The sequence below is a fragment of the Rhineura floridana genome, chromosome 9 (genome assembly GCF_030035675.1).
Source record: "Rhineura floridana isolate rRhiFlo1 chromosome 9, rRhiFlo1.hap2, whole genome shotgun sequence".
Taxonomy (NCBI): Eukaryota; Metazoa; Chordata; class Lepidosauria; order Squamata; family Rhineuridae; genus Rhineura; species Rhineura floridana.
The window spans coordinates 22,402,999-22,428,108 of record NC_084488.1 but is presented as its reverse complement, the minus strand read 5'-3'; positions in this window follow the sequence as shown (position 1 = coordinate 22,428,108).

The following is a 25,110-nucleotide window of genomic DNA, read 5'->3' as shown; positions in this document are numbered from 1 at the left end:
TGCAGCTCAGTAGAGAAAAAGCAGGAAAAAAGTGTGACCGGCGGGTCAGAATTTTTTCAAAAAAATGAAAAGTATCCAAAGCGTCTCAGACTCGCGTCATATGATGCCCGAGATCCGAAAGGGCAGAAAAAGTTTGCGGAACCTGTTTCCCTGCTCTAGATTCTGAACAAGCTACAGAAACCTGAGTGCAGCTCAGTAGAGAAAAAGCAGGAAAAAAGTGTGACCGGCGGGTCAGAATTTTTTCAAAAAAATGAAAAGTATCCAAAGCGTCTCAGACTCGCGTCATATGATGCCCGAGATCCGAAAGGGCAGAAAAAGTTTGCGGAACCTGTTTCTCTGCTCTAGATTCTGAACAAGCTACAGAAACCTGAGTGCAGCTCAGTAGAGAAAAAGCAGGAAAAAAGTGTGACCCGCGGGTCAGGATTTTTTCAAAAAAATGAAAAGTATCCAAAGCGTCTCAAACTCACGTCATATGATGCCCGAGATCCGAAAGGGCAGAAAAAGTTTGCGGAACCTGTTTCCCTGCTCTAGATTTTGAACAAGCTGCAGAAACCTGAGTGCACCTCAGGAGAGAAAAAAAAGGCAAAAACTGTGACCCGCGGGTCAGGATTTTTTCAAAAAAATGAAAAGTATCCAAAGCGTCTCAAACTCACATCATATGATGCCCGAGATCCGAAAGGGCAGAAAAAGTTTGCGGAACCTGTTTCTCTGCTCTAGATTCTGAACAAGCTACAGAAACCTGAGTGCAGCTCAGGAGAGAAAAAGCAGGAAAAAATTGTGACCCGCGGGTCAGGATTTTTTCAAAAAAATGGAAAGTATCCAAAGCGTCTCAAACTCACGTCATATGATGCCCGAGATCTGAAAGGGCAGAAAAAATTTGCGGAACCTGTTTCCCTGCTTTAGATTCTGAACAAGCTGCAAAAACCTGAGTGCAGCTCAGGAGAGAAAAAGCAGGCAAAAAGTGTGACCCGCGGGTCAGGATTTTTTCAAAAAAATGAAAAGTATCCAAAGCGTCTCAAACTCACGTCATATGATGCCCGAGATCCGAAAGGGCAGAAAAAGTTTGCGGAACCTGTTTCTCTGCTCTAGATTCTGAACAAGCTACAGAAACCTGAGTGCAGCTCAGGAGAGAAAAAGCAGGCAAAAAGTGTGACCCGCGGGTCAGGATTTTTTCAAAAAAATGAAAAGTATCCAAAGCGTCTCAAACTCACGTCATATGATGCCCGAGATCCGAAAGGGCAGAAAAAGTTTGCGGAACCTGTTTCCCTGCTCTAGATTCTGAACAAGCTGCAGAAACCTGAGTGCACCTCAGGAGAGAAAAAAAAGGCAAAAACTGTGACCCGCGGGTCAGGATTTTTTCAAAAAAATGAAAAGTATCCAAAGCGTCTCAAACTCACGTCATATGATGCCCGAGATCCGAAAGGGCAGAAAAAGTTTGCGGAACCTGTTTCCCAGCTCTAGATTTTGAACAAGCTGCAGAAACCTGAGTGCCCCTCCGGAGAGAAAAAAACGGCAAAAACTGTGACCCGCGGGTCAGGATTTTTTCAAAAAAATGAAAAGTATCCAAAGCGTCTCAAACTCACATCATATGATGCCCGAGATCCGAAAGGGCAGAAAAAGTTTGCGGAACCTGTTTCTCTGCTCTAGATTCTGAACAAGCTACAGAAACCTGAGTGCATCTCAGGAGCGAGAAAGCAGGCAAAAAGTGTGACCCGCCGGTCAGGATTTTTTCAAAAAAATGAAAAGTATCCAAAGCGTCTCAAACTCGCGTCATATGATGCCCGAGATCCGAAAGGGCAGAAAAAGTTTGCGGAACCTGTTTCTCTGCTCTAGATTCTGAACAAGCTACAGAAACCTGAGTGCAGCTCAGGAGAGAAAAAGCAGGAAAAAATTGTGACACGCGGGTCAGGATTTTTTCAAAAAAATGAAAAGTATCCAAAGCGTCTCAAACTCATATCATATGATGCCCGAGATCCGAAAGGGCAGAAAAAGTTTGAGGAACCTGTTTGCCTGCTCTAGATTCTGAACAAGCTACAGAAACCTGAGTGCAGCTCAGTAGAGAAAAAAAAGGCAAAAACTGTGACCCGCGGGTCAGGATTTTTTCAAAAAAATGAAAAGTATCCAAAGCGTCTCAAACTCGCGTCATATGATGCACGAGATCCGAAAGGGCAGAAAAAGTTTGCGGAACCTGTTTCCCTGCTCTAGATTTTGAACAAGCTGCAGAAACCTGAGTGCACCTCAGGAGAGAAAAAAAAGGCAAAAACTGTGACCCGCGGGTCAGGATTTTTTCAAAAAAATGAGAAGTATCCAAAGCGTCTCACACTCATATCATATGATGCCCGAGATCCGAAAGGGCAGAAAAAGTTTGAGGAACCTGTTTCCCTGCTCTAGATTCTGAACAAGCTACAGAAACCTGAGTGCAGCTCAGGAGAGAAAAAAAAGGCAAAAACTGTGACCCGCGGGTCAGGATTTTTTCAAAAAAATGAAAAGTATCCAAAGCGTCTCAAACTCACGTCATATGATGCCCGAGATCCGAAAGGGCAGAAAAAGTTTGCGAACCTGTTTCCCTGCTCTAGATTTTGAACAAGCTGCAGAAACCTGAGTGCACCTCAGGAGAGAAAAAAAAGGCAAAAACTGTGACCCGCGGGTCAGGATTTTTTCAAAAAAATGAGAAGTATCCAAAGCGTCTCAAACTCATATCATATGATGCCCGAGATCCGAAAGGGCAGAAAAAGTTTGAGGAACCTGTTTCCCTGCTCTAGATTCTGAACAAGCTACAGAAACCTGAGTGCAGCTCAGTAGAGAAAAAGCAGGAAAAAGTGTGACCGGCGGGTCAGAATTTTTTCAAAAAAATGAAAAGTATCCAAAGCGTCTCAAACTCACGTCATATGATGCCCGAGATCCGAAAGGGCAGAAAAAGTTTGCGGAACCTGTTTCCCTGCTCTAGATTTTGAACAAGCTACAGAAACCTGAGTGCACCTCAGGAGAGAAAAAAAAGGCAAAAACTGTGACCCGCGGGTCAGGATTTTTTCAAAAAAATGAGAAGTATCCAAAGCGTCTCAAACTCATATCATATGATGCCCGAGATCCGAAAGGGCAGAAAAAGTTTGAGGAACCTGTTTCCCTGCTCTAGATTCTGAACAAGCTACAGAAACCTGAGTGCAGCTCAGAAGAGAAAAAAAAGGCAAAAACTGTGACCCGCGGGTCAGGATTTTTTCAAAAAAATGAAAAGTATCCAAAGCGTCTCAAACTCACGTCATATGATGCCCGAGATCCGAAAGGGCAGAAAAAGTTTGCGGAACCTGTTTCCCTGCTCTAGATTTTGAACAAGCTGCAGAAACCTGAGTGCACCTCCGGAGCGAAAAAAAAGGCAAAAACTGAGACCCGCGGGTCAGGATTTTTTCAAAAAAATGAAAAGTATCCAAAGCGTCTCAAACTCACGTCATATGATGCCCGAGATCCGAAAGGGCAGAAAAAGTTTGAGGAACCTGTTTCCCTGCTCTAGATTCTGAACAAGCTACAGAAACCTGAGTGCAGCTCAGTAGAGAAAAAGCAGGAAAAAAGTGTGACCGGCGGGTCAGAATTTTTTCAAAAAAATGAAAAGTATCCAAAGCGTCTCAAACTCGCGTCATATGATGCCCGAGATCCGAAAGGGCAGAAAAAGTTTGCGGAACCTGTTTCTCTGCTCTAGATTCTGAACAAGCTACAGAAACCTGAGTGCAGCTCAGTAGAGAAAAAGCAGGAAAAAAGTGTGACCCGCGGGTCAGGATTTTTTCAAAAAAATGAAAAGTATCCAAAGCGTCTCAAACTCACATCATATGATGCCCGAGATCCGAAAGGGCAGAAAAAGTTTGCGGAACCTGTTTCTCTGCTCTAGATTCTGAACAAGCTACAGAAACCTGAGTGCATCTCAGGAGCGAGAAAGCAGGCAAAAAGTGTGACCCGCCGGTCAGGATTTTTTCAAAAAAATGAAAAGTATCCAAAGCGTCTCAAACTCGCGTCATATGATGCCCGAGATCCGAAAGGGCAGAAAAAGTTTGCGGAACCTGTTTCTCTGCTCTAGATTCTGAACAAGCTACAGAAACCTGAGTGCAGCTCAGGAGAGAAAAAGCAGGAAAAAATTGTGACACGCGGGTCAGGATTTTTTCAAAAAAATGAAAAGTATCCAAAGCGTCTCAAACTCATATCATATGATGCCCGAGATCCGAAAGGGCAGAAAAAGTTTGAGGAACCTGTTTGCCTGCTCTAGATTCTGAACAAGCTACAGAAACCTGAGTGCAGCTCAGTAGAGAAAAAAAAGGCAAAAACTGTGACCCGCGGGTCAGGATTTTTTCAAAAAAATGAAAAGTATCCAAAGCGTCTCAAACTCGCGTCATATGATGCCCGAGATCCGAAAGGGCAGAAAAAGTTTGCGGAACCTGTTTCCCTGCTCTAGATTTTGAACAAGCTGCAGAAACCTGAGTGCACCTCCGGAGAGAAAAAAAAGGCAAAAACTGTGACCCGCGGGTCAGGATTTTTTCAAAAAAATGAAAAGTATCCACAGCATCTCAAACTCACATCATATGATGCCCGAGATCCGAAAGGGCAGAAAAAGTTTGCGGAACCTGTTTCCCTGCTCTAGATTCTGAACAAGCTACAGAAACCTGAGTGCAGCTCAGTAGAGAAAAAGCAGGAAGAAAGTGTGACCGGCGGGTCAGAATTTTTTCAAAAAAATGAAAAGTATCCAAAGCGTCTCAAACTCGCGTCATATGATGCCCGAGATCCAAAACGGCAGAAAAAGTTTGCGGAACCTGTTTCTCTGCTCTAGATTCTGAACAAGCTACAGAAACCTGAGTGCATCTCAGGAGAGAAAAAGCAGGCAAAAAGTGTGACGCGCCGGTCAGGATTTTTTCAAAAAAATGAAAAGTATCCAAAGCGTCTCAAACTCGCGTCATATGATGCCCGAGATCCGAAAGGGCAGAAAAAGTTTGCGGAACCTGTTTCCCTGCTCTAGATTTTGAACAAGCTGCAGAAACGTGAGTGCACCTCCGGAGAGAAAAAAAAGGCAAAAACTGTGACCCACGGGTCAGGATTTTTTCAAAAAAATGAAAAGTATCCAAAGCGTCTCAAACTCACGTCATATGATGCCCGAGATCCGAAAGGGCAGAAAAAGTTTGAGGAACCTGTTTCCCTGCTCTAGATTCTGAACAAGCTACAGAAACCTGAGTGCAGCTCAGTAGAGAAAAAGCAGGAAAAAAGTGTGACCGGCGGGTCAGAATTTTTTCAAAAAAATGAAAAGTATCCAAAGCGTCTCAAACTCACGTCATATGATGCCCGAGATCCGAAAGGGCAGAAAAAGTTTGCGGAACCTGTTTCCCTGCTCTAGATTTTGAACAAGCTACAGAAACCTGAGTGCACCTCAGGAGAGAAAAAAAAGGCAAAAACTGTGACCCGCGGGTCAGGATTTTTTCAAAAAAATGAGAAGTATCCAAAGCGTCTCAAACTCATATCATATGATGCCCGAGATCCGAAAGGGCAGAAAAAGTTTGAGGAACCTGTTTCCCTGCTCTAGATTCTGAACAAGCTACAGAAACCTGAGTGCAGCTCAGTAGAGAAAAAAAAGGCAAAAACTGTGACCCGCGGGTCAGGATTTTTTCAAAAAAATGAAAAGTATCCAAAGTGTCTCAGACTCGCGTCATATGATGCCCGAGATCCGAAAGGGCAGAAAAAGTTTGCGGAACCTGTTTCTCTGCTCTAGATTCTGAACAAGCTACAGAAACCTGAGTGCAGCTCAGTAGAGAAAAAGCAGGAAAAAAGTGTGACCCGCGGGTCAGGATTTTTTCAAAAAAATGAAAAGTATCCAAAGCGTCTCAAACTCACGTCATATGATGCCCGAGATCCGAAAGGGCAGAAAAAGTTTGCGGAACCTGTTTCCCTGCTCTAGATTTTGAACAAGCTGCAGAAACCTGAGTGCACCTCAGGAGAGAAAAAAAAGGCAAAAACTGTGACCCGCGGGTCAGGATTTTTTCAAAAAAATGAAAAGTATCCAAAGCGTCTCAAACTCATATCATATGATGCCCGAGATCCGAAAGGGCAGAAAAAGTTTGCGGAACCTGTTTCTCTGCTCTAGATTCTGAACAAGCTACAGAAACCTGAGTGCAGGTCAGGAGAGAAAAAGCAGGAAAAAATTGTGACCCGCGGGTCAGGATTTTTTCAAAAAAATGGAAAGTATCCAAAGCATCTCAAACTCACGTCATATGATGCTCGAGATCTGAAAGGGCAGAAAAAATTTGCGGAACCTGTTTCCCTGCTTTAGATTTTGAACAAGCTGCAAAAACCTGAGTGCAGCTCAGGAGAGAAAAAGCAGGCAAAAAGTGTGACCCGCGGGTCAGGATTTTTTCAAAAAAATGAAAAGTATCCAAAGCGTCTCAAACTCACGTCATATGATGCCCGAGATCCGAAAGGGCAGAAAAAGTTTGCGGAACCTGTTTCTCTGCTCTAGATTCTGAACAAGCTACAGAAACCTGAGTGCAGCTCAGGAGAGAAAAAGCAGGCAAAAAGTGTGACCCGCGGGTCAGGATTTTTTCAAAAAAATGAAAAGTATCCAAAGCGTCTCAAACTCATGTCATATGATGCCCGAGATCCGAAAGGGCAGAAAAAGTTTGCGGAACCTGTTTCCCAGCTCTAGATTTTGAACAAGCTGCAGAAACCTGAGTGCCCCTCCGGAGAGAAAAAAAAGGCAAAAACTGTGACCCGCGGGTCAGGATTTTTTCAAAAAAATGAAAAGTATCCAAAGCGTCTCAAACTCACATCATATGATGCCCGAGATCCGAAAGGGCAGAAAAAGTTTGCGGAACCTGTTTCTCTGCTCTAGATTCTGAACAAGCTACAGAAACCTGAGTGCATCTCAGGAGCGAAAAAGCAGGCAAAAAGTGTGACCCGCCGGTCAGGATTTTTTCAAAAAAATGAAAAGTATCCAAAGCGTCTCAAACTCGCGTCATATGATGCCCGAGATCCGAAAGGGCAGAAAAAGTTTGCGGAACCTGTTTCCCTGCTCTAGATTTTGAACAAGCTGCAGAAACCTGAGTGCACCTCCGGAGAGAAAAAAAAGGCAAAAACTGTGACCCGCGGGTCAGGATTTTTTCAAAAAAATGAAAAGTATCCACAGCATCTCAAACTCACATCATATGATGCCCGAGATCCGAAAGGGCAGAAAAAGTTTGAGGAACCTGTTTCCCTGCTCTAGATTCTGAACAAGCTACAGAAACCTGAGTGCAGCTCAGTAGAGAAAAAGCAGGAAGAAAGTGTGACCGGCGGGTCAGAATTTTTTCAAAAAAATGAAAAGTATCCAAAGCGTCTCAAACTCACGTCATATGATGCTCGAGATCTGAAAGGGCAGAAAAAATTTGCGGAACCTGTTTCCCTGCTTTAGATTTTGAACAAGCTGCAAAAACCTGAGTGCAGCTCAGGAGAGAAAAAGCAGGCAAAAAGTGTGACCCGCGGGTCAGGATTTTTTCAAAAAAATGAAAAGTATCCAAAGCGTCTCAAACTCACGTCATATGATGCCCGAGATCCGAAAGGGCAGAAAAAGTTTGCGGAACCTGTTTCTCTGCTCTAGATTCTGAACAAGCTACAGAAACCTGAGTGCAGCTCAGGAGAGAAAAAGCAGGCAAAAAGTGTGACCCGCGGGTCAGGATTTTTTCAAAAAAATGAAAAGTATCCAAAGCGTCTCAAACTCATGTCATATGATGCCCGAGATCCGAAAGGGCAGAAAAAGTTTGCGGAACCTGTTTCCCAGCTCTAGATTTTGAACAAGCTGCAGAAACCTGAGTGCCCCTCCGGAGAGAAAAAAAAGGCAAAAACTGTGACCCGCGGGTCAGGATTTTTTCAAAAAAATGAAAAGTATCCAAAGCGTCTCAAACTCACATCATATGATGCCCGAGATCCGAAAGGGCAGAAAAAGTTTGCGGAACCTGTTTCTCTGCTCTAGATTCTGAACAAGCTACAGAAACCTGAGTGCATCTCAGGAGCGAAAAAGCAGGCAAAAAGTGTGACCCGCCGGTCAGGATTTTTTCAAAAAAATGAAAAGTATCCAAAGCGTCTCAAACTCGCGTCATATGATGCCCGAGATCCGAAAGGGCAGAAAAAGTTTGCGGAACCTGTTTCCCTGCTCTAGATTTTGAACAAGCTGCAGAAACCTGAGTGCACCTCCGGAGAGAAAAAAAAGGCAAAAACTGTGACCCGCGGGTCAGGATTTTTTCAAAAAAATGAAAAGTATCCACAGCATCTCAAACTCACATCATATGATGCCCGAGATCCGAAAGGGCAGAAAAAGTTTGAGGAACCTGTTTCCCTGCTCTAGATTCTGAACAAGCTACAGAAACCTGAGTGCAGCTCAGTAGAGAAAAAGCAGGAAGAAAGTGTGACCGGCGGGTCAGAATTTTTTCAAAAAAATGAAAAGTATCCAAAGCGTCTCAAACTCACGTCATATGATGCCCGAGATCCGAAAGGGCAGAAAAAGTTTGCGGAACCTGTTTCCCTGCTCTAGATTTTGAACAAGCTACAGAAACCTGAGTGCACCTCAGGAGAGAAAAAAAAGGCAAAAACTGTGACCCGCGGGTCAGGATTTTTTCAAAAAAATGAGAAGTATCCAAAGCGTCTCAAACTCATATCATATGATGCCCGAGATCCGAAAGGGCAGAAAAAGTTTGAGGAACCTGTTTCCCTGCTCTAGATTCTGAACAAGCTACAGAAACCTGAGTGCAGCTCAGTAGAGAAAAAAAAGGCAAAAACTGTGACCCGCAGGTCAGGATTTTTTCAAAAAAATGAAAAGTATCCAAAGCGTCTCAAACTCACGTCATATGATGCCCGAGATCCGAAAGGGCAGAAAAAGTTTGCGGAACCTGTTTCCCTGCTCTAGATTTTGAACAAGCTGCAGAAACCTGAGTGCACCTCCGGAGCGAAAAAAAAGGCAAAAACTGAGACCCGCGGGTCAGGATTTTTTCAAAAAAATGAAAAGTATCCAAAGCGTCTCAAACTCACGTCATATGATGCCCGAGATCCGAAAGGGCAGAAAAAGTTTGAGGAACCTGTTTCCCTGCTCTAGATTCTGAACAAGCTACAGAAACCTGAGTGCAGCTCAGTAGAGAAAAAGCAGGAAAAAAGTGTGACCCGCGGGTCAGGATTTTTTCAAAAAAATGAAAAGTATCCAAAGCGTCTCAAACTCATATCATATGATGCCCGAGATCCGAAAGGGCAGAAAAAGTTTGCGGAACCTGTTTCTCTGCTCTAGATTCTGAACAAGCTACAGAAACCTGAGTGCAGCTCAGGAGAGAAAAAGCAGGAAAAAATTGTGACCCGCGGGTCAGGATTTTTTCAAAAAAATGGAAAGTATCCAAAGCATCTCAAACTCACGTCATATGATGCCCGAGATCTGAAAGGGCAGAAAAAATTTGCGGAACCTGTTTCCCTGCTTTAGATTCTGAACAAGCTACAGAAACCTGAGTGCAGCTCAGGAGAGAAAAAGCAGGCAAAAAGTGTGACCCGCGGGTCAGGATTTTTTCAAAAAAATGAAAAGTATCCAAAGCGTCTCAAACTCACGTCATATGATGCCCGAGATCCGAAAGGGCAGAAAAAGTTTGAGGAACCTGTTTCCCTGCTCTAGATTCTGAACAAGCTACAGAAACCTGAGTGCACCTCAGGAGAGAGAAAAAAGGCAAAAACTGTGACCCGCGGGTCAGGATTTTTTCAAAAAAATGAAAAGTATCCAAAGCGTCTCAAACTCACGTCATATGATGCCCGAGATCCGAAAGGGCAGAAAAAGTTTGCGGAACCTGTTTCCCAGCTCTAGATTTTGAACAAGCTGCAGAAACCTGAGTGCCCCTCCGGAGAGAAAAAAAAGGCAAAAAGTGTGACCCGCGGGTCAGGATTTTTTCAAAAAAATGAAAAGTATCCAAAGCGTCTCAAACTCATATCATATGATGCCCGAGATCCGAAAGGGCAGAAAAAGTTTGAGGAACCTGTTTCCCTGCTCTAGATTCTGAACAAGCTACAGAAACCTGAGTGCAGCTCAGTAGAGAAAAAAAAGGCAAAAACTGTGACCCGCGGGTCAGGATTTTTTCAAAAAAATGAAAAGTATCCAAAGCGTCTCAAACTCACGTCATATGATGCCCGAGATCCGAAAGGGCAGAAAAAGTTTGCGGAACCTGTTTCCCTGCTCTAGATTTTGAACAAGCTGCAGAAACCTGAGTGCACCTCCGGAGCGAAAAAAAAGGCAAAAACTGAGACCCGCGGGTCAGGATTTTTTCAAAAAAATGAAAAGTATCCAAAGCGTCTCAAACTCACGTCATATGATGCCCGAGATCCGAAAGGGCAGAAAAAGTTTGAGGAACCTGTTTCCCTGCTCTAGATTCTGAACAAGCTACAGAAACCTGAGTGCAGCTCAGTAGAGAAAAAGCAGGAAAAAAGTGTGACCCGCGGGTCAGGATTTTTTCAAAAAAATGAAAAGTATCCAAAGCGTCTCAAACTCATACCATATGATGCCCGAGATCCGAAAGGGCAGAAAAAGTTTGCGGAACCTGTTTCTCTGCTCTAGATTCTGAACAAGCTACAGAAACCTGAGTGCAGCTCAGGAGAGAAAAAGCAGGAAAAAATTGTGACCCGCGGGTCAGGATTTTTTCAAAAAAATGGAAAGTATCCAAAGCATCTCAAACTCACGTCATATGATGCCCGAGATCTGAAAGGGCAGAAAAAATTTGCGGAACCTGTTTCCCTGCTTTAGATTCTGAACAAGCTACAGAAACCTGAGTGCAGCTCAGGAGAGAAAAAGCAGGCAAAAAGTGTGACCCGCGGGTCAGGATTTTTTCAAAAAAATGAAAAGTATCCAAAGCGTCTCAAACTCACGTCATATGATGCCCGAGATCCGAAAGGGCAGAAAAAGTTTGCGGAACCTGTTTCCCTGCTCTAGATTCTGAACAAGCTGCAGAAACCTGAGTGCACCTCAGGAGAGAGAAAAAAGGCAAAAACTGTGACCCGCGGGTCAGGATTTTGTCAAAAAAATGAAAAGTATCCAAAGCGTCTCAAACTCACGTCATATGATGCCCGAGATCCGAAAGGGCAGAAAAAGTTTGCGGAACCTGTTTCCCAGCTCTAGATTTTGAACAAGCTGCAGAAACCTGAGTGCCCCTCCGGAGAGAAAAAAAAGGCAAAAAGTGTGACCCGCGGGTCAGGATTTTTTCAAAAAAATGAAAAGTATCCAAAGCGTCTCAAACTCACATCATTTGATGCCCGAGATCCGAAAGGGCAAAAAAAGTTTGCGGAACCTGTTTCTCTGCTCTAGATTCTGAACAAGCTACAGAAACCTGAGTGCATCTCAGGAGCGAAAAAGCAGGCAAAAAGTGTGACCCGCCGGTCAGGATTTTTTCAAAAAAATGAAAAGTATCCAAAGCGTCTCAAACTCGCGTCATATGATGCCCGAGATCCGAAAGGGCAGAAAAAGTTTGCGGAACCTGTTTCTCTGCTCTAGATTCTGAACAAGCTACAGAAACCTGAGTGCAGCTCAGGAGAGAAAAAGCAGGAAAAAATTGTGACACGCGGGTCAGGATTTTTTCAAAAAAATGAAAAGTATCCAAAGCATCTCAAACTCATATCATATGATGCCCGAGATCCGAAAGGGCAGAAAAAGTTTGAGGAACCTGTTTGCCTGCTCTAGATTCTGAACAAGCTACAGAAACCTGAGTGCAGCTCAGTAGAGAAAAAAAAGGCAAAAACTGTGACCCGCGGGTCAGGATTTTTTCAAAAAAATGAAAAGTATCCAAAGCGTCTCAAACTCGCGTCATATGATGCCCGAGATCCGAAAGGGCAGAAAAAGTTTGCGGAACCTGTTTCCCTGCTCTAGATTTTGAACAAGCTGCAGAAACCTGAGTGCACCTCCGGAGAGAAAAAAAAGGCAAAAACTGTGACCCGCGGGTCAGGATTTTTTCAAAAAAATGAAAAGTATCCACAGCATCTCAAACTCACATCATATGATGCCCGAGATCCGAAAGGGCAGAAAAAGTTTGAGGAACCTGTTTCCCTGCTCTAGATTCTGAACAAGCTACAGAAACCTGAGTGCAGCTCAGTAGAGAAAAAGCAGGAAGAAAGTGTGACCGGCGGGTCAGAATTTTTTCAAAAAAATGAAAAGTATCCAAAGCGTCTCAAACTCGCGTCATATGATGCCCGAGATCCAAAACGGCAGAAAAAGTTTGCGGAACCTGTTTCTCTGCTCTAGATTCTGAACAAGCTACAGAAACCTGAGTGCATCTCAGGAGAGAAAAAGCAGGCAAAAAGTGTGACCCGCCGGTCAGGATTTTTTCAAAAAAATGAAAAGTATCCAAAGCGTCTCAAACTCGCGTCATATGATGCCCGAGATCCGAAAGGGCAGAAAAAGTTTGCGGAACCTGTTTCCCTGCTCTAGATTTTGAACAAGCTGCAGAAACGTGAGTGTACCTCCGGAGAGAAAAAAAAGGCAAAAACTGTGACCCGCGGGTCAGGATTTTTTCAAAAAAATGAAAAGTATCCAAAGCGTCTCAAACTCACGTCATATGATGCCCGAGATCCGAAAGGGCAGAAAAAGTTTGAGGAACCTGTTTCCCTGCTCTAGATTCTGAACAAGCTACAGAAACCTGAGTGCAGCTCAGTAGAGAAAAAGCAGGAAAAAAGTGTGACCGGCGGGTCAGAATTTTTTCAAAAAAATGAAAAGTATCCAAAGCGTCTCAAACTCACGTCATATGATGCCCGAGATCCGAAAGGGCAGAAAAAGTTTGCGGAACCTGTTTCCCTGCTCTAGATTTTGAACAAGCTACAGAAACCTGAGTGCACCTCAGGAGAGAAAAAAAAGGCAAAAACTGTGACCCGCGGGTCAGGATTTTTTCAAAAAAATGAGAAGTATCCAAAGCGTCTCAAACTCATATCATATGATGCCCGAGATCCGAAAGGGCAGAAAAAGTTTGAGGAACCTGTTTCCCTGCTCTAGATTCTGAACAAGCTACAGAAACCTGAGTGCAGCTCAGTAGAGAAAAAAAAGGCAAAAACTGTGACCCGCGGGTCAGGATTTTTTCAAAAAAATGAAAAGTATCCAAAGCGTCTCAAACTCACGTCATATGATGCCCGAGATCCGAAAGGGCAGAAAAAGTTTGCGGAACCTGTTTCCCTGCTCTAGATTTTGAACAAGCTGCAGAAACCTGAGTGCACCTCCGGAGCGAAAAAAAAGGCAAAAACTGAGACCCGCGGGTCAGGATTTTTTCAAAAAAATGAAAAGTATCCAAAGCGTCTCAAACTCACGTCATATGCTGCCCGAGATCCGAAAGCGCAGAAAAAGTTTGAGGAACCTGTTTCCCTGCTCTAGATTCTGAACAAGCTACAGAAACCTGAGTGCAGCTCAGTAGAGAAAAAGCAGGAAAAAAGTGTGACCCGCGGGTCAGGATTTTTTCAAAAAAATGAAAAGTATCCAAAGCGTCTCAAACTCACGTCATATGATGCCCGAGATCCGAAAGGGCAGAAAAAGTTTGCGGAACCTGTTTCCCTGCTCTAGATTTTGAACAAGCTGCAGAAACCTGAGTGCACCTCAGGAGAGAAAAAAAAGGCAAAAACTGTGACCCGCGGGTCAGGATTTTTTCAAAAAAATGAAAAGTATCCAAAGCGTCTCAAACTCATATCATATGATGCCCGAGATCCGAAAGGGCAGAAAAAGTTTGCGGAACCTGTTTCTCTGCTCTAGATTCTGAACAAGCTACAGAAACCTGAGTGCAGCTCAGGAGAGAAAAAGCAGGAAAAAATTGTGACCCGCGGGTCAGGATTTTTTCAAAAAAATGGAAAGTATCCAAAGCATCTCAAACTCACGTCATATGATGCCCGAGATCTGAAAGGGCAGAAAAAATTTGCGGAACCTGTTTCCCTGCTTTAGATTCTGAACAAGCTACAGAAACCTGAGTGCAGCTCAGGAGAGAAAAAGCAGGCAAAAAGTGTGACCCGCGGGTCAGGATTTTTTCAAAAAAATGAAAAGTATCCAAAGCGTCTCAAACTCATGTCATATGATGCCCGAGATCCGAAAGGGCAGAAAAAGTTTGCGGAACCTGTTTCCCTGCTCTAGATTCTGAACAAGCTGCAGAAACCTGAGTGCACCTCAGGAGAGAGAAAAAAGGCAAAAACTGTGACCCGCGGGTCAGGATTTTTTCAAAAAAATGAAAAGTATCCAAAGCGTCTCAAACTCACGTCATATGATGCCCGAGATCCGAAAGGGCAGAAAAAGTTTGCGGAACCTGTTTCCCAGCTCTAGATTTTGAACAAGCTGCAGAAACCTGAGTGCCCCTCCGGAGAGAAAAAAAAGGCAAAAAGTGTGACCCGCGGGTCAGGATTTTTTCAAAAAAATGAAAAGTATCCAAAGCGTCTCAAACTCACATCATTTGATGCCCGAGATCCGAAAGGGCAGAAAAAGTTTGCGGAACCTGTTTCTCTGCTCTAGATTCTGAACAAGCTACAGAAACCTGAGTGCATCTCAGGAGCGAAAAAGCAGGCAAAAAGTGTGACCCGCCGGTCAGGATTTTTTCAAAAAAATGAAAAGTATCCAAAGCGTCTCAAACTCACGTCATATGATGCCCGAGATCCGAAAGGGCAGAAAAAGTTTGCGGAACCTGTTTCCCTGCTCTAGATTCTGAACAAGCTGCAGAAACCTGAGTGCACCTCAGGAGAGAGAAAAAAGGCAAAAACTGTGACCCGCGGGTCAGGATTTTTTCAAAAAAATGAAAAGTATCCAAAGCGTCTCAAACTCACGTCATATGATGCCCGAGATCCGAAAGGGCAGAAAAAGTTTGCGGAACCTGTTTCCCAGCTCTAGATTTTGAACAAGCTGCAGAAACCTGAGTGCCCCTCCGGAGAGAAAAAAAAGGCAAAAAGTGTGACCCGCGGGTCAGGATTTTTTCAAAAAAATGAAAAGTATCCAAAGCGTCTCAAACTCACATCATTTGATGCCCGAGATCCGAAAGGGCAGAAAAAGTTTGCGGAACCTGTTTCTCTGCTCTAGATTCTGAACAAGCTACAGAAACCTGAGTGCATCTCAGGAGCGAAAAAGCAGGCAAAAAGTGTGACCCGCCGGTCAGGATTTTTTCAAAAAAATGAAAAGTATGCAAAGCGTCTCAAACTCGCGTCATATGATGCCCGAGATCCGAAAGGGCAGAAAAAGTTTGCGGAACCTGTTTCTCTGCTCTAGATTCTGAACAAGCTACAGAAACCTGAGTGCAGCTCAGGAGAGAAAAAGCAGGAAAAAATTGTGACACGCGGGTCAGGATTTTTTCAAAAAAATGAAAAGTATCCAAAGCGTCTCAAACTCATATCATATGATGCCCGAGATCCGAAAGGGCAGAAAAAGTTTGAGGAACCTGTTTGCCTGCTCTAGATTCTGAACAAGCTACAGAAACCTGAGTGCAGCTCAGTAGAGAAAAAAAAGGCAAAAACTGTGACCCGCGGGTCAGGATTTTTTCAAAAAAATGAAAAGTATCCAAAGCGTCTCAAACTCGCGTCATATGATGCCCGAGATCCGAAAGGGCAGAAAAAGTTTGCGGAACCTGTTTCCCTGCTCTAGATTTTGAACAAGCTGCAGAAACCTGAGTGCACCTCCGGAGCGAAAAAAAAGGCAAAAACTGAGACCCGCGGGTCAGGATTTTTTCAAAAAAATGAAAAGTATCCAAAGCGTCTCAAACTCACGTCATATGATGCCCGAGATCCGAAAGGGCAGAAAAAGTTTGAGGAACCTGTTTCCCTGCTCTAGATTCTGAACAAGCTACAGAAACCTGAGTGCAGCTCAGTAGAGAAAAAGCAGGAAAAAAGTGTGACCCGCGGGTCAGGATTTTTTCAAAAAAATGAAAAGTATCCAAAGCGTCTCAAACTCGCGTCATATGATGCCCGAGATCCGAAAGGGCAGAAAAAGTTTGCGGAACCTGTTTCCCTGCTCTAGATTTTGAACAAGCTGCAGAAACCTGAGTGCACCTCCGGAGAGAAAAAAAAGGCAAAAACTGTGACCCGCGGGTCAGGATTTTTTCAAAAAAATGAAAAGTATCCACAGCATCTCAAACTCACATCATATGATGCCCGAGATCCGAAAGGGCAGAAAAAGTTTGAGGAACCTGTTTCCCTGCTCTAGATTCTGAACAAGCTACAGAAACCTGAGTGCAGCTCAGTAGAGAAAAAGCAGGAAGAAAGTGTGACCGGCGGGTCAGAATTTTTTCAAAAAAATGAAAAGTATCCAAAGCGTCTCAAACTCGCGTCATATGATGCCCGAGATCCAAAACGGCAGAAAAAGTTTGCGGAACCTGTTTCTCTGCTCTAGATTCTGAACAAGCTGCAGAAACGTGAGTGTACCTCCGGAGAGAAAAAAAAGGCAAAAACTGTGACCCGCGGGTCAGGATTTTTTCAAAAAAATGAAAAGTATCCAAAGCGTCTCAAACTCATATCATATGATGCCCGAGATCCGAAAGGGCAGAAAAAGTTTGAGGAACCTGTTTCCCTGCTCTAGATTCTGAACAAGCTACAGAAACCTGAGTGCAGCTCAGTAGAGAAAAAGCAGGAAAAAAGTGTGACCGGCGGGTCAGAATTTTTTCAAAAAAATGAAAAGTATCCAAAGCGTCTCAAACTCACGTCATATGATGCCCGAGATCCGAAAGGGCAGAAAAAGTTTGCGGAACCTGTTTCCCTGCTCTAGATTTTGAACAAGCTACAGAAACCTGAGTGCACCTCAGGAGAGAAAAAAAAGGCAAAAACTGTGACCCGCGGGTCAGGATTTTTTCAAAAAAATGAGAAGTATCCAAAGCGTCTCAAACTCATATCATATGATGCCCGAGATCCGAAAGGGCAGAAAAAGTTTGAGGAACCTGTTTCCCTGCTCTAGATTCTGAACAAGCTACAGAAACCTGAGTGCAGCTCAGTAGAGAAAAAAAAGGCAAAAACTGTGACCCGCGGGTCAGGATTTTTTCAAAAAAATGAAAAGTATCCAAAGCGTCTCAAACTCACGTCATATGATGCCCGAGATCCGAAAGGGCAGAAAAAGTTTGCGGAACCTGTTTCCCTGCTCTAGATTTTGAACAAGCTGCAGAAACCTGAGTGCACCTCCGGAGCGAAAAAAAAGGCAAAAACTGAGACCCGCGGGTCAGGATTTTTTCAAAAAAATGAAAAGTATCCAAACCGTCTCAAACTCACGTCATATGATGCCCGAGATCCGAAAGGGCAGAAAAAGTTTGAGGAACCTGTTTCCCTGCTCTAGATTCTGAACAAGCTACAGAAACCTGAGTGCAGCTCAGTAGAGAAAAAGCAGGAAAAAAGTGTGACCCGCGGGTCAGGATTTTTTCAAAAAAATGAAAAGTATCCAAAGCGTCTCAAACTCACGTCATATGATGCCCGAGATCCGAAAGGGCAGAAAAAGTTTGCGGAACCTGTTTCCCTGCTCTAGATTTTGAACAAGCTGCAGAAACCTGAGTGCACCTCAGGAGAGAAAAAAAAGGCAAAAACTGTGACCCGCGGGTCAGGATTTTTTCAAAAAAATGAAAAGTATCCAAAGCGTCTCAAACTCATATCATATGATGCCCGAGATCCGCAAGGGCAGAAAAAGTTTGCGGAACCTGTTTCTCTGCTCTAGATTCTGAACAAGCTACAGAAACCTGAGTGCAGCTCAGGAGAGAAAAAGCAGGAAAAAATTGTGACCCGCGGGTCAGGATTTTTTCAAAAAAATGGAAAGTATCCAAAGCATCTCAAACTCACGTCATATGATGCCCGAGATCTGAAAGGGCAGAAAAAATTTGCGGAACCTGTTTCCCTGCTTTAGATTCTGAACAAGCTACAGAAACCTGAGTGCAGCTCAGGAGAGAAAAAGCAGGCAAAAAGTGTGACCCGCGGGTCATGATTTTTTCAAAAAAATGAAAAGTATCCAAAGCGTCTCAAACTCACGTCATATGATGCCCGAGATCCGAAAGGGCAGAAAAAGTTTGCGGAACCTGTTTCCCTGCTCTAGATTCTGAACAAGCTGCAGAAACCTGAGTGCACCTCAGGAGAGAGAAAAAAGGCAAAAACTGTGACCCGCGGGTCAGGATTTTTTCAAAAAAATGAAAAGTATCCAAAGCGTCTCAAACTCACGTCATATGATGCCCGAGATCCGAAAGGGCAGAAAAAGTTTGCGGAACCTGTTTCCCAGCTCTAGATATTGAACAAGCTGCAGAAACCTGAGTGCCCCTCCGGAGAGAAAAAAAAGGCAAAAAGTGTGACCCGCGGGTCAGGATTTTTTCAAAAAAATGAAAAGTATCCACAGCATCTCAAACTCACATCATATGATGCCCGAGATCCGAAAGGGCAGAAAAAGTTTGAGGAACCTGTTTCCCTGCTCTAGATTCTGAACAAGCTACAGAAACCTGAGTGCAGCTCAGTAGAGAAAAAGCAGGAAGAAAGTGTGACCGGCGGGTCAGAATTTTTTCAAAAAAATGAAAAGTATCCAAAGCGTCTCAAACTCGCGTCATATGATGCCCGAGATCCAAAACGGCAGAAAAAGTTTGCGGAACCTGTTTCTCTGCTCTAGATTCTGAACAAGCTGCAGAAACGTGAGTGTACCTCCGGAGAGAAAAAAAAGGCAAAAACTGTGACCCGCGGGTCAGGATTTTTTCAAAAAAATGAAAAGTATCCAAAGCGTCTCAAACTCATATCATATGATGCCCGAGATCCGAAAGGGCAGAAAAAGTTTGAGGAACCTGTTTCCCTGCTCTAGATTCTGAACAAGCTACAGAAACCTGAGTGCAGCTCAGTAGAGAAAAAGCAGGAAAAAAGTGTGACCGGCGGGTCAGAATTTTTTCAAAAAAATGAAAAGTATCCAAAGCGTCTCAAACTCACGTCATATGATGCCCGAGATCCGAAAGGGCAGAAAAAGTTTGCGGAACCTGTTTCCCTGCTCTAGATTTTGAACAAGCTACAGAAACCTGAGTGCACCTCAGGAGAGAAAAAAAAGGCAAAAACTGTGACCCGCGGGTCAGGATTTTTTCAAAAAAATGAGAAGTATCCAAAGCGTCTCAAACTCATATCATATGATGCCCGAGATCCGAAAGGGCAGAAAAAGTTTGAGGAACCTGTTTCCCTGCTCTAGATTCTGAACAAGCTACAGAAACCTGAGTGCAGCTCAGTAGAGAAAAAAAAGGCAAAAACTGTGACCCGCGGGTCAGGATTTTTTCAAAAAAATGAAAAGTATCCAAAGCGTCTCAAACTCACGTCATATGATGCCCGAGATCCGAAAGGGCAGAAAAAGTTTGCGGAACCTGTTTCCCTGCTCTAGATTTTGAACAAGCTGCAGAAACCTGAGTGCACCTCCGGAGCGAAAAAAAAGGCAAAAACTGAGACCCGCGGGTCAGGATTTTTTCAAAAAAATGAAAAGTATCCAAACCGTCTCAAACTCACGTCATATGATGCCCGAGATCCGAAAGGGCAGAAAAAGTTTGAGGAACCTGTTTCCCTGCTCTAGATTCTGAACAAGCTACAGAAACCTGAGTGCAGCTCAGTAGAGAAAAAGCAGGAAAAAAGTGTGACCCGCGGGTCAGGATTTTTTCAAAAAAATGAAAAGTATCCAAAGCGTCTCAAACTCACGTCATATGATGCCCGAGATCCGAAAGGGCAGAAAAAGTTTGCGGAACCTGTTTCCCTGCTCTAGATTTTGAACAAGCTGCAGAAACCTGAGTGCACCTCAGGAGAGAAAAAAAAGGCAAAAACTGTGACCCGCGGGTCAGGATTTTTTCAAAAAAATGAAAAGTATCCAAAGCGTCTCAAACTCATATCATATGATGCCCGAGATCCGCAAGGGCAGAAAAAGTTTGCGGAACCTGTTTCTCTGCTCTAGATTCTGAACAAGCTACAGAAACCTGAGTGCAGCTCAGGAGAGAAAAAGCAGGAAAAAATTGTGACCCGCGGGTCAGGATTTTTTCAAAAAAATGGAAAGTATCCAAAGCATCTCAAACTCACGTCATATGATGCCCGAGATCTGAAAGGGCAGAAAAAATTTGCGGAACCTGTTTCCCTGCTTTAGATTCTGAACAAGCTACAGAAACCTGAGTGCAGCTCAGGAGAGAAAAAGCAGGCAAAAAGTGTGACCCGCGGGTCAGGATTTTTTCAAAAAAATGAAAAGTATCCAAAGCGTCTCAAACTCACGTCATATGATGCCCGAGATCCGAAAGGGCAGAAAAAGTTTGCGGAACCTGTTTCCCTGCTCTAGATTCTGAACAAGCTGCAGAAACCTGAGTGCACCTCAGGAGAGAGAAAAAAGGCAAAAACTGTGACCCGCGGGTCAGGATTTTTTCAAAAAAATGAAAAGTATCCAAAGCGTCTCAAACTCACGTCATATGATGCCCGAGATCCGAAAGGGCAGAAAAAGTTTGCGGAACCTGTTTCCCAGCTCTAGATATTGAACAAGCTGCAGAAACCTGAGTGCCCCTCCGGAGAGAAAAAAAAGGCAAAAAGTGTGACCCGCGGGTCAGGATTTTTTCAAAAAAATGAAAAGTATCCAAAGCGTCTCAAACTCACATCATTTGATGCCCGAGATCCGAAAGGGCAGAAAAAGTTTGCGGAACCTGTTTCTCTGCTCTAGATTCTGAACAAGCTACAGAAACCTGAGTGCATCTCAGGAGCGAAAAAGCAGGCAAAAAGTGTGACCCGCCGGTCAGGATTTTTTCAAAAAAATGAAAAGTATCCAAAGCGTCTCAAACTCGCGTCATATGATGCCCGAGATCCGAAAGGGCAGAAAAAGTTTGCGGAACCTGTTTCTCTGCTCTAGATTCTGAACAAGCTACAGAAACCTGAGTGCAGCTCAGGAGAGAAAAAGCAGGAAAAAATTGTGACACGCGGGTCAGGATTTTTTCAAAAAAATGAAAAGTATCCAAAGCGTCTCAAACTCATATCATATGATGCCCGAGATCCGAAAGGGCAGAAAAAGTTTGAGGAACCTGTTTGCCTGCTCTAGATTCTGAACAAGCTACAGAAACCTGAGTGCACCTCCGGAGAGAAAAAAAAGGCAAAAACTGTGACCCGCGGGTCAGGATTTTTTCAAAAAAATGAAAAGTATCCACAGCATCTCAAACTCACATCATATGATGCCCGAGATCCGAAAGGGCAGAAAAAGTTTGAGGAACCTGTTTCCCTGCTCTAGATTCTGAACAAGCTACAGAAACCTGAGTGCAGCTCAGTAGAGAAAAAGCAGGAAGAAAGTGTGACCGGCGGGTCAGAATTTTTTCAAAAAAATGAAAAGTATCCAAAGCGTCTCAAACTCGCGTCATATGATGCCCGAGATCCAAAACGGCAGAAAAAGTTTGCGGAACCTGTTTCTCTGCTCTAGATTCTGAACAAGCTACAGAAACCTGAGTGCATCTCAGGAGAGAAAAAGCAGGCAAAAAGTGTGACCCGCGGGTCAGGATTTTTTCAAAAAAATGAAAAGTATCCAAAGCGTCTCAAACTCGCGTCATATGATGCCCGAGATCCGAAAGGGTAGAAAAAGTTTGCGGAACCTGTTTCCCTGCTCTAGATTTTGAACAAGCTGCAGAAACGTGAGTGCACCTCCGGAGAGAAAAAAAAGGCAAAAACTGTGACCCGCGGGTCAGGATTTTTTCAAAAAAATGAAAAGTATCCAAAGCATCTCAAACTCACGTCATATGATGCCCGAGATCCGAAAGGGCAGAAAAGTTTGAGGAACCTATTTCCCTGCTCTAGATTCTGAACAAGCTACAGAAACCTGAGTGCAGCTCAGTAGAGAAAAAGCAGGAAAAAAGTGTGACCGGCGGGTCAGAATTTTTTCAAAAAAATGAAAAGTATCCAAAGCGTCTCAAACTCACGTCATATGATGCCCGAGATCCGAAAGGGCAGAAAAAGTTTGCGGAACCTGTTTCCCTGCTCTAGATTTTGAACAAGCTACAGAAACCTGAGTGCACCTCAGGAGAGAAAAAAAAGGCAAAAACTGTGACCCGCGGGTCAGGATTTTTTCAAAAAAATGAGAAGTATCCAAAGCGTCTCAAACTCATATCATATGATGCCCGAGATCCGAAAGGGCAGAAAAAGTTTGAGGAACCTGTTTCCCTGCTCTAGATTCTGAACAAGCTACAGAAACCTGAGTGCAGCTCAGTAGAGAAAAAAAAGGCAAAAACTGTGACCCGCGGGTCAGGATTTTTTCAAAAAAATGAAAAGTATCCAAAGCGTCTCAAACTCACGTCATATGATGCCCGAGATCCGAAAGGGCAGAAAAAGTTTGCGGAACCTGTTTCCCTGCTCTAGATTTTGAACAAGCTGCAGAAACCTGAGTGCACCTCCGGAGCGAAAAAAAAGGCAAAAACTGAGACCCGCGGGTCAGGATTTTTTCAAAAAAATGAAAAGTATCCAAAGTGTCTCAAACTCACGTCATATGATGCCCGAGATCCGAAAGGGCAGAAAAAGTTTGCGGAACCTGTTTCCCTGCTCTAGATTCTGAACAAGCTACAGAAACCTGAGTGCAGCTCAGGAGAGAAACAGCAGGAAAAAATTGTGACCCGCGGGTCAGGATTTTTTCAAAAAAATGGAAAGTATCCAAAGCGTCTCAAACTCACGTCATATGATGCCCGAGATCCGAAAGGGCAGAAAAAGTTTGCGGAACCTGTTTCTCTGCTCTAGATTCTGAACAAGCTACAGAAACCTGAGTGCAGCTCAGGAGAGAAAAAGCAGGCAAAAAGTGTGACCCGCCGGTCAGGATTTTTTCAAAAAAATGAAAAGTATCCAAAGCGTCTCAAACTCGCGTCATATGATGCCCGAGATCCGAAAGGGCAGAAAAAGTTTGCGGAACCTGTTTCCCTGCTCTAGATTTTGAACAAGCTGCAGAAACGTGAGTGCACCTCCGGAGAGAAAAAAAAGGCAAAAACTGTGACCCGCGGGTCAGGATTTTTTCAAAAAAATGAAAAGTATCCAAAGCGTCTCAAACTCACGTCATATGATGCCCGAGATCCGAAAGGGCAGAAAAAGTTTGAGGAACCTGTTTCCCTGCTCTAGATTCTGAACAAGCTACAGAAACCTGAGTGCAGCTCAGTAGAGAAAAAGCAGGAAAAAAGTGTGACCGGCGGGTCAGAATTTTTTCAAAAAAATGAAAAGTATCCAAAGCGTCTCAAACTCACGTCATATGATGCCCGAGATCCGAAAGGGCAGAAAAAGTTTGCGGAACCTGTTTCCCTGCTCTAGATTTTGAACAAGCTACAGAAACCTGAGTGCACCTCAGGAGAGAAAAAAAAGGCAAAAACTGTGACCCGCGGGTCAGGATTTTTTCAAAAAAATGAAAAGTATCCAAAGCGTCTCAAACTCACGTCATATGATGCCCGAGATCCGAAAGGGCAGAAAAAGTTTGCGGAACCTGTTTCCCTGCTCTAGATTTTGAACAAGCTGCAGAAACCTGAGTGCACCTCCGGAGCGAAAAAAAAGGCAAAAACTGAGACCCGCGGGTCAGGATTTTTTCAAAAAAATGAAAAGTATCCAAAGCGTCTCAAACTCACGTCATATGATGCCCGAGATCCGAAAGGGCAGAAAAAGTTTGAGGAACCTGTTTCCCTGTTCTAGATTCTGAACAAGCTACAGAAACCTGAGTGCAGCTCAGTAGAGAAAAAGCAGGAAAAAATTGTGACCGGCGGGTCAGAATTTTTTCAAAAAAATGAAAAGTATCCAAAGCGTCTCAGACTCGCGTCATATGATGCCCGAGATCCGAAAGGGCAGAAAAAGTTTGCGGAACCTGTTTCTCTGCTCTAGATTCTGAACAAGCTACAGAAACCTGAGTGCAGCTCAGTAGAGAAAAAGCAGGAAAAAAGTGTGACCCGCGGGTCAGGATTTTTTCAAAAAAATGAAAAGTATCCAAAGCGTCTCAAACTCACGTCATATGATGCCCGAGATCCGAAAGGGCAGAAAAAGTTTGCGGAACCTGTTTCTCTGCTCTAGATTCTGAACAAGCTGCAGAAACCTGAGTGCACCTCAGGAGAGAAAAAGCAGGAAAAAATTGTGACCCGCGGGTCAGGATTTTTTCAAAAAAATGGAAAGTATCCAAAGCGTCTCAAACTCACGTCATATGATGCCCGAGATCCGAAAGGGCAGAAAAAGTTTGCGGAACCTGTTTCTCTGCTCTAGATTCTGAACAAGCTACAGAAACCTGAGTGCAGCTCAGGAGAGAAAAAGCAGGCAAAAAGTGTGACCCGCCGGTCAGGATTTTTTCAAAAAAATGAAAAGTATCCAAAGCGTCTCAAACTCGCGTCATATGATGCCCGAGATCCGAAAGGGCAGAAAAAGTTTGCGGAACCTGTTTCCCTGCTCTAGATTTTGAACAAGCTGCAGAAACGTGAGTGCACCTCCGGAGAGAAAAAAAAGGCAAAAAGTGTGACCCGCGGGTCAGGATTTTTTCAAAAAAATGAAAAGTATCCAAAGCGTCTCAAACTCACGTCATATGATGCCCGAGATCCGAAAGGGCAGAAAAAGTTTGAGGAACCTGTTTCCCTGCTCTAGATTCTGAACAAGCTACAGAAACCTGAGTGCAGCTCAGTAGAGAAAAAGCAGGAAAAAAGTGTGACCGGCGGGTCAGAATTTTTTCAAAAAAATGAAAAGTATCCAAAGCGTCTCAAACTCACGTCATATGATGCCCGAGATCCGAAAGGGCAGAAAAAGTTTGCGGAACCTGTTTCCCTGCTCTAGATTTTGAACAAGCTACAGAAACCTGAGTGCACCTCAGGAGAGAAAAAAAAGGCAAAAACTGTGACCCGCGGGTCAGGATTTTTTCAAAAAAATGAAAAGTATCCAAAGCGTCTCAAACTCACGTCATATGATGCCCGAGATCCGAAAGGGCAGAAAAAGTTTGCGGAACCTGTTTCCCTGCTCTAGATTTTGAACAAGCTGCAGAAACCTGAGTGCACCTCCGGAGCGAAAAAAAAGGCAAAAACTGAGACCCGCGGGTCAGGATTTTTTCAAAAAAATGAAAAGTATCCAAAGCGTCTCAAACTCACGTCATATGATGCCCGAGATCCGAAAGGGCAGAAAAAGTTTGAGGAACCTGTTTCCCTGTTCTAGATTCTGAACAAGCTACAGAAACCTGAGTGC